The 13,043-nt window shown below is 43.4% G+C and overlaps 1 pseudogene; it reads left to right on the top strand.

Moving 5' to 3' along the window:
• Positions 1-1,708: 1,708 nt before the first annotated feature.
• LOC132287514 (small nucleolar RNA R71) lies at positions 1,709-1,806 on the top strand (annotated as a pseudogene).
• The last annotated feature ends 11,237 nt before the right edge of the window (positions 1,807-13,043 follow it).

The following is a 13,043-nucleotide window of genomic DNA, read 5'->3' as shown; positions in this document are numbered from 1 at the left end:
TCAAAACATCCTCAATGATACCCCTAGGCTTCTTAATGGATCGGTCGGCAAGTTGTAAAACTACCGACGTCGGTTTCAATTCTCTTAAGCCTAATTTGACATAAACCGAGTATAGAAGAAGGTTAACACTTGCTCCTAAGTCAAGAAGAGCCCGATTAATGATATGATCACCAATAATGAATGAAGTAGTAGGTGAACCGGGGTCCTTAAGCTTTGGTAAAGTGTTATGTTGCAAAATTGAGCTCACTTGCTCGGTTAAAACCACTTTCCTTGGTGCTTGGCTCTTGTTCTTCCGCTTTTGGGTGCACAAGTCTTTCAAGAATTTGGTATAAGCCGGAATTTACTTGATTGCATCCAAAAGTGGAAGATTGACTTTCACTTGCCTAAACATTTCCATGATTTCATTGGTTTTTGCCTTTTTGCTTGTCTTTTGAAATGGATCCTTTTAAGGCATCTGGAAATTGAGCTTTTGGCTCAAACACTTTTTCAGCATTTTCTTTTGAAAACTCTTCAACACAAGAATTTTTTAAATCACTTTGTTTCAAATCATTTTTTAATAAAACCTTTTCAAATTCATTTTTCGGCAAATCTTTCTTCAAATCATTTTCAAAATCATTCTTCAAATCACATTTTGAAGCTTTCTCATTCATAAGATCATGTATATGCAATGAAAGAGGAATATGATATGAAACGGGACGGGTGTCAACTCGTGGTTATGCTGGTTCACTCTTTTCATTGGATGCACCCACTTGGTTGTCCACAATCTTTCCACTTCTCAAGGTAGTCACCGCATTGACATGCTCAATGGTGTGGCCTTTCGATGAGGAATGGGTTTCCACAACACATTGTTGCTTAGGCGGGGCATTCATAGGCATCTTTCCCTTCTCTCTAGCATTAAGAGTGCTTGCTATTTGCCCTACTTGGGTTTCTAGCTTAGCAATGGATTGAGAGTGAGAATGAAGCAATTGTGTGTTTGCCTCAAGAGCGCCAAAGTATTCAAAACTTTTTCTTCAAAGGTGGGACTTCTAGCATTTCTTTGGGAATAAGATTGGTTGGGGAAATGAGAGTTAGCAAATTGATTCCCTTGTGATTGATAAGGTCTATAACCTTGGGATCCTTGGCTTTGAAGTGGAGGTGGAATGTACTTCCCTTGAAAACCGCCTTGGGAAGGGTTTGAGCCCTCTCCTTGGTTTTTCCAAGAGAAGTTCAGATGATTTCTCTAACTTGGATTATAATGAGTACCATAAGGATTGTTCACTTGGTTCACAAAAGCTGTATTAACTTATTCATTAGGTTCATTTTGCACTTGTCCATGAGGACAATGAGAAGTAGAATGAAGAACAGTAAAACAAGTCATGCATGATTCATTAGATGCACGATGAGAATGGTTAGGAAAAGAAGATACTTGGTTCGCCGAGTTTTGGTTAATCAAAAATTGATCAAACCTTTGAGATAAAAACTTCATTTCGGCGGCTATTTCATTTGAGTGGTCGACTTGATGTAAGCCAACACTATTCCTACCTTGTGAATTTATACCATTCTTGGATGATAATGTTCTATACAAATAATTTTCACTCATGCTTTATAAAGATGCCACACGTCATCCACATGCCTATCAATGTAAGAGCCACCCATGGAAGCATCAACCATGCCTTTGTAATTGTTCGATAAGCTCTCAAAGAAATATTAAACTAATTGCCATTTGGGCATGTCATGATGTGGACACTTCCTAAGAAATTCATTAAAGCGTTCCCATGCCTCATGAAATGTTTCTCCATCCCCATGTGTGAATTCTCTAATGGAAGTTCTCATGGCATTGGTCTTAGAAACCGAATAATACTTCTTCAAAAAATCTTGTTGCATTTCTACCTAATAAGTGATTGAAAAAGGCCTAAGATTGTTAAACCAATACTTTGCCTTGTCCTTTAAGGTGAATGGAAAAAGTTTGAGTCTTAAGACCTCTTCCGGCATGTCCGTATATTTTACGGTGAAACATACTTCAAGAAACTCATCCAAATGCTTTTAAGGTTCTTCACTTAGAAGTCCATGATAGTTAGGAAGCATTTGAATGGTTTGTGGCTTAATTTCATAATGATGTGCTCTAAATGGTGGCAATTGAATGCATGTGGGTGCATTATATTCATTAGGCACATAGTGATCTCGTAAAACAAGTGGAGGATTAGCAATTTGAGGTGCAACATGGGCACCTTGGTTGCCTTGAATGATGGGAGATGGTGGAGCATACATTGGCCTTAGCATTCCAAATGGAACTTGGCCTTATTGTTGTTGTGGTTGGTGAATGAGTAGCCTAGGTATGTCTAATGGTACTTGAATGTTCTCATGATGCACATTTGGATGGAGGATACCTTGTTGGTCTATGTGACCAAGGTCCTCTACATGCTCTTCATTATGGCCTTCCATTGATATAATGGATTGGGTAGAACTAGAACTTCCTCTTCCCCTAGGATTTCTAACTATGGATTCAAGACACAAATCAAGAGGGACAAGAGTTGGTCTTAATGATCTACGACCATGCATGCACAATATAAAACACACAAACACAATGAATGAACAAACACTTCGACTTCATAACAATTCAATGAAACTTCCTCCACAAACACTTAACCCATACTCCTATGCTTTAACAACAATGATGCAAATAACAATTAAGAATGCCTCCATGCGGGCTCACGATTTATCTAAGAATTTAAAAATAAGCCTCCACGCGGGCCGACAATTTAACTAAGGGATTGAGCAAAGAAAGTCTCACAAAGGTCCTTTAGCACTTCAACTCCAAATTTAGCTTAGCTTAGTAAAAAAAATTTTTTTTTTTTTTTTGCTTTCTCCTTCTTTGCTTAGCTTTGCTTTGCTTGGTAGCTCCTTTACTTACCTCCTAGCTCAATGCTGCTTGTTAATCAAGAACAAACATAAAAAGTAACAAAAAAATTGAAAACAAAGTAAAGACACGATCAAAAGAGTACTAATTCCCAATTGATTCCCCAAATACGATGTTGCCTAATCCCCGGCAACGGCGCCCAAAACTATGGTGTGCCGTCCTACCATAAGCTTAAGAGTGTTCATAAAGGCAAGGGCCAAATTTTACATTTATAAAAGCCACTACTACCTTTACTAAAAATATAGTTAGGGTGAGTAGGGATCGTCCCAAGGGATTGAATTGTCATACTAGCTTGAGGAATCACAATTAGGGTTAGTAGGTCGAGTGATCAAACAAATAGTTGGTTGGTTGATTAAACTAAAGAGCAAATTAAACTAAATAATTAAATGCAATAAAGAGTAAGTAAGAGAGAGAGATCTTGGGGTTTAGAGGTCACCACCAAACAATACTTTTCTACACCTTTAACAAGTGACTAATGAGGGAAATGTGTGTTGCAATATTGATGTGTGTGTGTGTTTGGTTGATTCAATTAGCAAGGATGACCAATTAAGTATATATTGTCGAAGTAACATGTGAAAAGTACAATATATCTAACAATTAAGTATATATTGTCTAAGTAGCATGTGAAAAACACAATATATCTAGCAAGTCATTGATCCTTTCATTAAGCTCACAAGCCAAATACACCACAAGGTTAGAGACATATGCCACTTGCATTCAAAAGTATGGAACATCAAACAACAAGCATGAATTGTCCTCCCATCTAACAACTATACTACCACTACACTACAATTAAGCTAATGACATGAAATTAAACTAATTAAACTAAGGGAGAGACACAATCCATCAAGCAATGAGCATGAACCATCAAGAAAATTACAAGAGCATTCCATTAAGAACTATGTTTTGACAATCTCTAGATCTATGGCATTAATACACATAGACATGCGTCAATAACATAAGAAATGGAGACAAACACATGAACATCTATTCTAGAATACATAGACATATAGATAGAATAAAATGATCAATTGGAAGCATTAAACCATATAAATTATTAAATAAACAAGATCTATATATATAAATGTGCCAAAACATGTATTACAACACTAATCGCTCAATAATACACAAAATCAAGATGTAGAAAGCATGCTTGGGGCTAACTCTAGCCCAAGAGGATGTTTAGCCACTCATAGTAATGCTTCTCCAACCCTTAAGGGCAAACTCCATGGAGGAAATCTACTCCTTGGTTGATGAAGAGCTCCCAAGCTTGTGTCTCTAGCCTTCTCCTCCTTTCTTCCTCCCTAAGAATACCCTCTATTGTGATGGATGGATCTTAAAAGTCTTCCTCAAAAAGTGTATCATATTCTATATATAGGTAGGTCAAGTGACATATAAAATGAGTTGGGGTCGTGCACAAAATATTCCCCAATGATTGGATAAGGACAGCTTTCAATGAGCTGGAAATTTAACTTTTTCGCACTGGTGGAAGTTTGATCGATCGAACCTTGGACTTGGATCGATCGAACATGGCTGAGATCTATCCAACTGAAGTTGGATCGATCCTCAATGGTGGTGCCTTTTTGGATAAAAACAAATCTGAGATATTTTGAAGATATTTTTGGGAAAATGACAAAAGTGGTTGGTAGGGTGGTACAACTGGATAAGATCAATCATTTAGATAAGGACAAAGTAGTTCGATCGATCGAAGAATGATGTTGGATCAATCAAACTTTTGAGATCTCTGAAAATGTCATCATGGCTCAGGTCCATCTTGAAGTGCTGAAATCGATCATGTTGGATCGATCGAACTCTAATCTGAGATCGATCGAAGATGTTGAATTCCACCTTTTGCTTCCACTTGGCTCCTTTCTTTGATTCATCCTAGAATTGTTTTATTTCTGCTCTTATTTGGCTGAGTTAGCTTATTTTCGGGATAAGTACCTGAAAATGGAAATAACACGAAATCAATCTAAAATGGTAAAGTAAGATAGATAAAGGTACTAGAATACCTAAGCTTAAGGAGTTTAAATACGCACTTTTCAGCACTTATCAATGAGTCAACGAGAGAGGTGGAGGATGTGGTGGAGCGGAGTGATGATGTCTCACTGAGCGTAGAAAATGTGAGAGAAACGGCGGAGGTATCGAGCGCTGGTGAGAAGTTTACCGGGGGTGTTAGGGCGGCGTTAGCTGCCTGTGGCTCGAAAAGAGATATCGTGAAAAGATTAATGACAGCCGAGAGCCCTTTGCCTTCCATTCGAATAGCAATAGGTAAGTAGTAGAGTAATAATGGTTCGATTTTCTATGTGTTGAAATGAAACTTATGCCTTGGGTACGTTGGTTGTAGGACATCGGCCAGGGATGGGAAGGAAAGTGCCAGTAACGGTTTTGCGTATGCTGCTAGTGGAAGAACCCTCGTTGCTAAGATCGTTGACGCCAATGCTACTGTTAGAGTGCCCAGCGGGTGAGGCATCTGTGGCGAAGGAGGAGGACGTTGTGGAAGAACAGGCCTCCGGAGACACCGTGAGGCTGGAAGACATGGAGGTCGAGGCACAGGTAGGCCAGCATGGGGTAGAAGTGCTGTAAGCACAATCCTCCTTGGAAGGTTCTAACAGTACGTTGAATAGGCGAGTGTCAAACAAGGAGGCCGAAAGTGGAAAGAATAGTGCAATAGGGGAGGTGCCCCCAGGCGAGAGGAGGCAGCAAATGGTAAAAACGATGCACACAGTGGTGGCAACAGGGAAGACAGAGGCTGTCTGGCGAGGAGTGATGATTGGTGTACACTTTATCCCATTGCTGGAGGCAGCGAACCAAGCGCAGCCGACGACAGTGGAGGCGATCGAAAGGAGACATCCAATGTTCCGTCGCTTTGGGTACAAAGCCTTAGGGCAAGTACTGGAGATATTCACGATGGTTGCACGAGGAGATGGGTTAAAAGAACTAATACAGGAGGCCCGCGAGCTAATTGGGCTGCTCAAGGACCGAGTAGAGATAGAATGGTTAGATAGAAAACTGGACACCTGCGAGCGAGTTGTGGGGCAAGCTTTCCTAGCTAAAGAGATGGCAGAGTTAGATGCTCGAATTGCGAGAGATAAGCGGATGATTGAGGAGATCCAGGCTCGCCTACCGATGGCAGAGCAAAAACGGGACCTAGTCGAAGAGACATATAATGAGCTTGGTGGCGATGTAACTATTCTGCTATCTTATGAGTAGGCCAGTGATTGTAAATGACTGACCGTCAGGTCCATAATGTATTTTGCCATAAATTGAATGAAAAGTTGAGCAGTTATGGTAATAGAAATAACTTGCATATGTATATTACTTGTGATATGGAACTAATGCCAAGTACAAGAAAAATAACTAACTGTGGTAAAGCTTTAACCAACTAGAATTTATAGGTTCGGCCTTGCGCCTATCACCCTGCAGTCTGCAGTAGCCACTGGGTTGGACCTCGATAACAACATAAGGCCCTTCCCATTTGGGGGTGAACTTTGGGGTAGAGGTGCTGTGCATAATGTGTTTAGTAGCTTTAAGAACAAGTTCGCCTACCTGGAAGGTATGAGGTCACACATGCTTGTTGTAAGCCTTAGCCAGGGTGTGTTGATAAACCTTGAGATGTTGTCGTGCTAACTCCCATCATTCATCTAAGGCCTCGAGATGAATGAGTGGTCAACCTCGCTTCGAGCGGCCAAAGCAGCAACAGGAATGGCAATCTCGATTGGGAGAATAGCTTCTGTGACGTATAGGAGGGAAAAAGGAGTATGGACTGTGGCGCACTTTTTGGAGGTGCAATGGGCCTAAAGAGCTAACGGCAGCTGATTGACCCAATTAGATTTGTGCTCGGCGACCATGCGACTGAGGATTTTAAGGAGAGATTTGTTGGTTACTTCGGCTTGGCCGTTGCCTTTGGGATAGTAAGCAGAAGATCGGCGCTGTGTGATATTATATTGCTGAAGAAGCTGAGCAACCCAATAATTGACAAAGGGGGTGCCATTGTCTGAGAGAATGATCACTGGGATGCCGAACCGCAAATGATGTGTTCATGAATAAAGGCTGTAACAGCGATGCCTGTGGCATGGCGCAAGGGGATGGCTTTAACCCATTTGGAAAAGAAATCTGAAGCCGTGAGGATCCAATGCATTTAACGAACTATAGGGTTGATTGGGCTAATGAGGTCCAGACCCAAGTGTGGAAGGGCCAAGGGGCAGCAAGTGGATGAAGTACTGTTGGGGGGGTATGGATCCGATGGTGATGGTATTGATACGGTTGACACCATTGAACAAGCATCTTAGCATCGCGCTCCATAGTTGGCCAGTAGAGCCCTTTGTGGATCAAGTGTTGAAACAATTTATATGCACCCTGATGCTCGAGGGAGTGGGCTTGATGAAGTACTTCACGGATCTCAACGCCAGCAAGGCATCGCAACAGGTGCCCTTTCGCGAGAGAGGCGGAACAATTGACCATCGCAAACTTGGAAGCGTGGCGCTTGGTGTTTGAGCTTAGCGGCTAAGGTTGGATCGTTTGGGCGATGACCATATTGAAAGTAACGAATAAAGGGGGTTCGCCAATCAGCCAGCTCGAGCTCAAGGACCTCAACTTCATCAGGGCATTTCTGGTAAGCGACACATGCGCGCTGCAACGCAACGGCCTGACTAGACATTTGAGGCCAGTAATAGCCTTGGCGCTAGAGCCGTCGATAAAGAGCGATATCAGTAGTGACACAATGTTGCTGATGAACACAGTGAAGAACTTCACTGGCCTCTGCGTCCCCTAGACAGCGATTCAGGATGCTAAAGGGGGATCGATGATAAAAGACTCCTTGGATCAGATGAAAGCGTTTGAGCTGAGCAAGAGGTAAAGAACCAGTGAAGGTCTGCATTTGATCGATAATTGGGTGGCGCCAATCAGTGAAGTCTTTAAGAGGGAACAAACTAGCAATGGAAGGCTGCGTTTGTTTATGAACAAAAATCTGTTGGGTAGGGCTAGAGATGTCAAGTTTGGATGCAAGCGTGGCAAGAGCATCGGGGTATCGATTGACAGATCGAGAGACATGAGCCAAGCGAACAGTGGTGAACCGAGAGAGAAGCTTTTGAATAATCGTACGATACAAGGCTAGGGAGGGCTCGCAAATTACGAACTCAACTGAAGTTTGTTTGACAATCAACTTTGAATCACCATCGATGCATAACCGGGAGATTTGCCTGTCGAGTGTTGTTAATAGCCCTAAGATAAGTGATTCATATTCAGCTTCATTGTTGGTGCACTTGAAGTCAAGTTTAACAGCAGCGATGGAGGTGAGGGTCGGGCAGGAGAGCACGATGCCCATGCCTCCGCCCCGTGCTGTGGAAGAACCATCGAAAGACAAGTGCCATTCTTGTGCTCAAGGGAAGCAACCTGTAGGTCGTCGAGGGGTAACTGTTCATCCATCGGCTCATGAGTTTCATTAGGGAATTGAGCAAGCAAGTCTGCGAGGGCTTGACTTTTGATAGCCTTAAGCTGCTGGCAGGAAATATCAAATTCTGTTAGGGAGAGAAGCCATCATGCGGCCTTGCCTGTGAGCATAGGTTTGGAAAGGAGGTTCCTGTAGAGATCACATTTAGTAATAAGAATGATGCGATGGGCGAGGAAGTAGTGCCGGAACTTATGCACGGTGAAGACTAAAGCGAGGCAACGCTTTTCAATAAGGGAATACCGTTCTTCAGTATCATGGATCAGACAACTAATGTAATAGATCGGGCGTTCTTGATTATTGATTTCCTGTGTGAGCAGTGCCCCAATGGATCTAGGTGTGGAAGTAATATACAGGAAGAGGGGCAAGTCTTTTTGCGGAGCATGCATGATCTGCAGGGACAATAGCACGTGTTTGATCTGCTCGAAGGCAGCCTGATGAATGTTTGTCCAAGAGAACTTCGCTTTCCCTTTAACAAGGGCACTAAAGGCATGTGTTGCCTCAGCCAGGGCTAGCAAGAATCGACGAAGATAAGAAACTTTGCCCAAGAAGCTTTTCAGCTGCTTGGAAGTCGTTGGAAATGGCATATCAAGAATCGCTTTGGACTTTGCTGGATCAACTTCAATACCCTGGCGAGTGACCATAAAACCCAAGAATTTGCCATGGTTAACACCGAAAGCACATTTGAGGGGATTCATTTTGAGGTTATACTGGCGGCAACACTCGAACACTTGGCGTAAGTCATGGAGATGATTGGCTCTCTGTTTGGACTTAATGACCAAATTGTCCACATAATCTTCAAGGTTGTGATGAAGTAAATCATGGAAGATAACATTCATGGCTCTCTGGTATGTGGCACCTGCATTTTTCAAATCGAAAGGCATGACAGTAAAGTGGAAATTACTAAGAGAAGTTCGAAAGGCTGTCTTTTCTGCATCACCCTCGGCCATCCGGATCTGATTGTAACCACTAAAGTCATCCATTAAGGAAAACATTTCATGGCCTACAGTGCCATCGACTAGGGTATCAATAATGGGCAATGGGAAATCATCCTTTGGGCAGGCCTTGTTAAGGTCCCAGAAATTGACACACACCCTGATTTGGCCATTCTTCTTCTTCACAGGAACAATGTTGGCCAACCACGTGGGATGAATGATAGGCTTGATGAAACCGGCTGCTAACAACTTTTGGACCTCATCTTTGATTTGCAACTCAAACTCTGGCTGGAAAGTTCGTGAGCCTTGATTAACTACGTGAACATTGGGCAAAATGTTGAGATGGTGGGAGACCAATGAAGGGTGAAGCCTTGGCATCTCGCTGTATGTCTATGCAAATACATCACGAAATTCCTGCAAGAGAAAGACAATGTGAGAGCTATCTTGAGAGCTGAGTGTACCCGAGAGGAATGTGATGCAAGGCTACTCATTGGGATAGGCAAGATTAACTTCAACAAGATTTGGCAGTGATGCTTTCTCAAGAATCCGAGGCTAATTTTCTGGGGAGTCAGTAGAGTGAACCTCTGCTGACCTCGGGCACCGTTATAAACGGTAGATGACATGACCATTGGGGAGGCGAACGCCTTTGCATTCACGTGGGGCATCGCCTATCTGAACGGGAGAGGGTGGGTGAAAAATGTACTTCTGGGCGTCCGCCCAGGTAGGTAAGGGGGTGCTGATAATGGTCGCATTGCAGTCTTGTGCGCAGTCATCAAGGTTATTGAAGAATAATGCATTTGTGTAATGAGCCTCAAAGGTAGCAAAGGGACGATCTGAACACGGGACGGTGACAACCTTGTTATTCCAAATGCCTTTGAAATATTAGTGGTAAGTGGAAAGGACGATGCCAAAGCGGTGCATCCATGCGCGCCCCAGAAGGATGTGATAAGAGGTGTCGCTGTCAATAACATGGAACTTCGTGGAGGCTTGGAATTTGTTAACAGATAGATCAACATTAACATAGCCCATCGTGCAACAAAGATTATTGCCAAATCCTACAACCTTGATTGGCTCTTTGATCAGATGATCCTCGGAGATGCCTGCTTTGTGAAAGGTGGAGAAGGGCATGATATTGATGGAGGAACCATTGTCAAGAAAAAGACGCTTGAATTCCACCTCCTTGATAGAAGCCATCATATACAATGGTCAATTTTAGGCTCCTGGGCTCTATTTGTCAGCATCAGAGAAGGATAGGGTCTTCTTTAGTACAGGAGAGTTAGGTTAGATAGAGGCGACCAAATGACACATATCCGTTTCTGAAGAGGGCTCTGCCTCATGGGCTGAATTTGTTTCTGCGAGCTCATCATAGCAGGTGATAACAGCCACACGATGATTAGGGTATGGGAACCTATGAACATCCTTAGGAGGGGTGACTTCAAGATCACCAGTTGCTATTTGTCATTGAAAGAGGCAGTGCAGGCCCCAGCAATTAATAGTGGGATGAGTAACGCTTTGATGGTAAACACAAAAATCAACATTAGCTCTATCAGCTGGGGTGGGCTCGCGACGAAGAGTGGGTAAAACAATAACGCCATCCTTGACCCATTGGACGAGTATATTCTTGACCTCCTCGATGCGAATGGGGAAAAGTGGTAGCTCGTCGCCATATGGGTTAGATTGAGACCTATCAAACCGTTTCCGTAGGCGCTCCTCGACGGTTCCTGCAGGTGCAGGTCTACGATTGGAAGGCTTTGGAACTTCAAACTTAGGAGCATTATACTTCGGAGGCTCATACTTAACAGCGACTAGCTTGAGATCTTTGAGATTCCGTGCAGCGATCTTGAGCTCGCCAAAGCTAGCAATTCTTAGGTTAACAAGATGGAGCTTATAGATCTGCAGCATGCCCTGGATATAAATATCAACCAAGTCCATTTCATTACTACTTTCAAAGCACTCGCGTGCACGATCACTGAATTGGTTGATAAAGGCAAGGACATCCTCATTGTCTTCGTGGGCCTCTTTTGTGAGGGATAAGGTAGTGACACGCTCTTCAGCCTGGAAAAACTTGGTAAGAAAATGATCTTTCAACTGCTCCCAGGTACTGATGGAGTCTGGCTCGAGGTTGAAATATCAACGGTATGCCCGATCAGTTAGGGACTTAGAGAATTCGCGTAGGCGAACCATATGATTATCACCAAAATGACCCAAAGCCTCAACAAAGCGCATGACATGCTCTCTAGGATCGCCAGTGTTGCCATTGAATTATGGGAATTTGGGGACCAAATATCCCTGCGGGTATGGGGTCTGTGCAATAGCAAGAGGGTAAGGAGGCTCGCTACCAAAATCCAAGGCGTGAGAGGTTGGCGTGCCCTTCTTGAAAAGATCACATACTTCAAAGCGTGTGAACATTTCTTTTGGGGCAAAGTCAGAGTAAGAGGGGAGAGGACGATGTGCTTTGGGGTTTTCCTGAGCATAGGTAGGCGGGGAACAGAACATGGGTTCTTTTCCTCGAGGTAGGAAAGCACGAGGGGCCTCAGGGGTTACCTGTAATGCAGGGTTGTAGGACTCTGAAGTGGGCTGTGATAACAGGTTAGCACTACGATCTTGGCCCCTTGGTGTCCTCATAATCTATTGCTCACTTTGTTGTGGAGGTAGAGTCATGTTAGCTGGAATGGCAATAGTGAATGCTACCTGAGTCGCTAAAGGGACCTCCGTTTGAACCGTGCTTGGTGTCATTGAAACCCTTCTATCAAGAACGTGAAGGGCCTCTTCAAACCTTTCCATCTGGGTCATCAGCTGGTGGTTCATTGCCTGCATAGCCTCTAGAACAGCATCAGTGCTGGACTTGTGTTTGGATCTTAAGGAATGAGACCTGGTGCTGGTGGCCCTTGTGCTAGCATCTCTTACACTGGTAGCTTTGGCACTGATGGCCTTAACACTGGTGGCGCCAACAGCAGACACCTCTGCCTATGCCGGAGGAGGAACCTCATCTGGATTCATCGTCTTGCTAGGATAATCCCCAGTAGAGTCACCAAATGTAGATACGTGGTTTTGCATGGGTCCTGGAAGAGTCAAAAAGGTCTGGGAATATACCACTCAGTAATATGAAGATTGCAGAAGGGTAAGAAGAAGGGAGAGAAAACCAGTCTAGAGAGAGAATCTTGAGCAATGGTAGGGAAGGAGTTGCCGTCAGTTCTTACCCGCTTCTTTTTGTCACTGCCTCCTTTTATAGCCCTAGGTCATCCAGGTAGTACATTGTTGGGCCTCCATCTTTAAAGCGGGTCAGAATCATGCCTCTTTGGGTCATGTTGCCCTAATCCCTATATTTTTGGATCAACTGCCAAGTGTACCTTTCCTGTTGAATAATCCAAGAATGACAGGCTATAAAGGCGATTGTACTATTCCAGCTGTCCTTTGCTCTTATCCTCAAACTGGATCTTGCCTTAGTGGGCAAGACATTACTAATTTTCCATCCTCCATTCCAAAATCCCTTCTACATCCCAATGTCACTCGAAGAGCCCTACTATAGCTCTTCGTTGCTTGAATAAAGGATCAAAGCCCATCAATTGATGATTTACTGCTACATTGATTCGAGGCTCAGGATATGTCGGTCGTCGAACTGTGATGATCAGAGGCCCAAGGCCTGTTGCCCAACAAGCTATGAAGAGGTCGGATCGAGGTTCAAGGCCCATCGATCAACAAGTTATGATGGGTCGGATCGAGGTTCTAGGCCCGTCAATCGACGAATTGTAATAAGGTCGGA

Source organism: Cornus florida, unplaced genomic scaffold (assembly GCF_030987335.1).
Source record: "Cornus florida cultivar Cherokee Brave unplaced genomic scaffold, ASM3098733v1 CherokeeBrave_3.0.0_Hap2_Chr11, whole genome shotgun sequence".
Lineage (NCBI taxonomy): Eukaryota > Viridiplantae > Streptophyta > Magnoliopsida > Cornales > Cornaceae > Cornus > Cornus florida.
The sequence above is the reverse complement of the archived record's forward strand: the minus strand, read 5'-3'. Positions and strand labels throughout refer to the sequence as shown.